The sequence below is a fragment of the Tenrec ecaudatus genome, chromosome 1 (assembly GCF_050624435.1).
Source record: "Tenrec ecaudatus isolate mTenEca1 chromosome 1, mTenEca1.hap1, whole genome shotgun sequence".
Taxonomy (NCBI): domain Eukaryota; kingdom Metazoa; phylum Chordata; class Mammalia; order Afrosoricida; family Tenrecidae; genus Tenrec; species Tenrec ecaudatus.
In genome coordinates, this window is record NC_134530.1 from 211631128 (window position 1) to 211634831 (window position 3704).

Here is a 3704-nt window from a genome sequence, read left to right on the forward strand (position 1 = left end):
TCTAAGAAGGCTGAAATATAAAAAGAGAGAGTGAATATTATATTTATCCTGCTTCTAATTGGAAAGAAAATCAAGATGATGTCTATATGGAGCAGATTATTTTAACTTGGGAAGAAAATAATTCATTACAGTTAGCCTCATTTATAAATTAATGAAAATTAATAAACTTTCTCCACTGAATTTAAAAAAATAAAGTAATAAATATTCAGTAAACACAAAAATAACAGTAATGACGAATATAATAAGGAATATTCACAAACAAAATAAATTCAGCAAAGAAAATTATGTGGAACAAAGAAGCCAGCAGCACCCAAAAAATGTACAAAAAATGATGGCACTGCATTTATACCTATTTTTATATACACTGATTAAAGGCACCAGAAAAGACCCAGAAAACAGCAAAATGATTAAGAAAGCAGAAAGCATAATTATGGTGTCTGAGTTACAAAGAGAAAAACAGACTAAAAAATAAAAGGATAGAAAAAATATATCAAGTAAATGGCAAAAAAAATGAAGTGGCAACATTAATTTCTGATAAAATAAAATAAACATTCAGAAATGTGCATAAGACAAGGAAGGATATTATATAATAATGAATAAGTCATTGAAGAATAGGATATTTTCGTAATAAATATCTATGCATTAATAAAAGGAACTCAAAATACACAATAAAACTTTAACAGAATTGAAGAGAAAAATAGATAATGCCATAATAACAGTACATTGAAAACCCTCTACCATGGAGTCAATTTCAACTCAGTGCTGCCCTGTACAGGATTCTGAAACTTTGAAAATCTTTACAGCATCAGAGGGCCTTACCTTTCTCCAGTCCTTTTTTTCCTTCTTGATTCTTTAAAAGTAGTACCTATTTTCAAATTGAACAACGCCCAATATGTATGCTAGTATGAATATTTTTATTACAGAATAACTTTGTTTTCTTTGGTCATTTGTCTTATTTGCTCAACTGAAACTATTCATTTTTATAAATCTTATTATTTTTATGCCAATTCTTTTTCACAATCTGCTAATAGTGCTTCTTTTTTATCAATAGCACACAATAATTCTAAATCACTCCATCACTGGTATCTTTCTGTTCTCACTACTAAGCATTAATTGAAAATATTAACACACGACATATTCCCTAATAGCCCAAGTCCTTCCAAAATCCTGAGAGAAGAGAAATGTGTTCCTACCAAAATCATGTTACTCTTTTCTCTCATCTGGTGACACAAGTGTAGGCATATAAATCGAGTTACACATTGTCTCTCTATAGGGGGTCTCTGAGCTCTGTGCTTGGAAAATTGCATGAGAATGCAGGCTTTTATCATAATAGGTCCAGTTTTGACCTAGTGTCCATGATGAGGAAGAGAGGGAGGTAAATGTATATAGAAGATTTTAGATGTGCCAGGTATCTTGAAGGTTAAACTCATAAGAAAGACCTTTTCCCAGAAGGTGTGCCTGGGTGTGTGTGCATGTGTGTGTGATGATTCACAAGACAATGGAAGCTGAACACTGTCATGAGGAATGGAGGTACATGTGCTGAAATAAACTAGGTGGCCAGACGACAAATTATGAACTCCTGCAGGTTCAGCCTGTTTGTAGAAAGCACTGCAGCAGAGTTTTGCCTTTACTAATTTTTAAATAACATTTTATTGTGTCAAAATCTATACAACATTTAGGTTAACATCTTTAAAAATCCCTCAAACCCACTGCCATCAAGTCGATTCTGACTCACAGAGACCCCACAGAACTGAGTAGAACTGCCTTGTGGGGCTTGGAAATTATTTACAGTAGCAAGCTCCACCTTTTTCACTGGGGCGGCTGGTGGCTTGGCACTTCAGAAGTTGTGGGTAGCAGCCTGATGCGGGACCACAACCTCACCGATAGCATATGATAAATCCTATGGCACAGGATGAATTTAATAAAACTTAAAGTTGTGGATTAGCTCAACTACACATGTGGTTATAGGCAAATCAATGAAAAGAAAATCGCCCCACTAATTTTTGCACCAGTGATCCCTGAGACTTTCACAGTATTCTGGCAGAAAGACAGAATGCATTACGTATTAGTGTTGAGTATTGGACTTCTAATAAAAAAGATAACATTCAAACCCAGCATGCTCGCTACAGGACAAAGACGATGCAGTCTGCTACAGTAAAACTTCGAGCCTTAGAAACCGAGGGATTCTGTGTCCGAGAGGGCTGCAATAATTAAAATCAACTTGAGGTCATGGGCTTATTACTTCTCTAAACAATCTCATCTTTTGTCTTGAGTTGCTATTTTAATATGCTAGTTAATAAAATTAATTAGATTATTTTGGTGTGTTGGTTTAAGATACAATGAGAAGTCAGGGACATTATTCTGAAATGAATGAATTTCAAATATTGAAAAAATATTTTCATCCACTTTTTCAGAAGCTGTCACTTGCTAAGCATTTATCTACTAAGATTTGTGAATACAAATATATCATCAATAACTTTCTCTTTATTTTCAATGTGAATACAAAATTATATTTCATAGGTCTTAAAAATAAGATAGTTCTCTTTCTCTCTTTACTATTAGTTACCTTGTTTACAAAATGCTGTTTCTCCTTCACAGATGGATTTAATACATTTAACCCCCTGTCTCAAATCCTATTTGGGGATATGGGGTTTTGAAAACCTACAACATGATCAATTTTTTCACTGCATTATAAGACAAAATGTTAGAAAATTTGTTAAATTACGTAAAGATAAAGGACAAATCACTTACCCCCAGTATGCAGTCATTCTGGAGCATAATACAACAAACAAGGAAGACGCCTAGGTTAATGAAAATGTCACATGGTATTAACTTTGATGACAGTGGAGATAAAAAACATACATGATCAATGTCTATTTCAGTCCTAAGACTCATTATTATTTATTAAAATGTCAAATCAACATGTTTCATGCTTGCATTGCATGTTACTCATGGGTCATTGACTATTTCAAAATGTGTCCAAGGACTGGACTTGTTACAGAGCTATTTATAACAAATATTAATATAAAAAATAAAAAGTTAAAATAATCCAAATATTTGATGAACTGAATTTACTGGCATTTCAGCTCTGTAAATATATATATATTTAGAAAGAGAGAGAGAGAGAGAGAGAGAGAGAGAGAGAGAGAGAGAGAGAGAGAATCAGGTTGTGATATCCCTGGCCAGTGAACCTGTGATTCTAGAGTTTGATGATTATACCAATTTAAGTGGGATCTCATAAATCTTCTTCTGAGATCATTCCAGCCTGTAATGGAAATTAGCTTAACAATTTCCCTTTTCAAATGAATAAGGAACACAGTATTTGTCAACCTTTGAATATATTTCATTGCCAGAAACAAATAATCTTTCTTAGTAGGGTTACCACTGTTTCAGTGAATATTGATTCATATACTTATCACACAAATGAAATATAAATAACTGGCCTGTACATTATAGCTCAACCTGAGACACCTGTCTTCTGTGGATGTTTGGTACAGAAGCAGTTCATCATGCTGTGGTTGTTAATCTTGTTCAGTACCACCCAGCTGGTTTGGACTCATGAATCCCATGTGATGAAGCATAACTCCCCATAGGGTTTTCTAACCTGATTTTACAGGAGCTGCTCTATAGGCCATGTTATGCTATTAGTGATCTAATCGGGACTGATGCAGTTACTGGAGAGAAAAGAGAGTACTGAATATCTG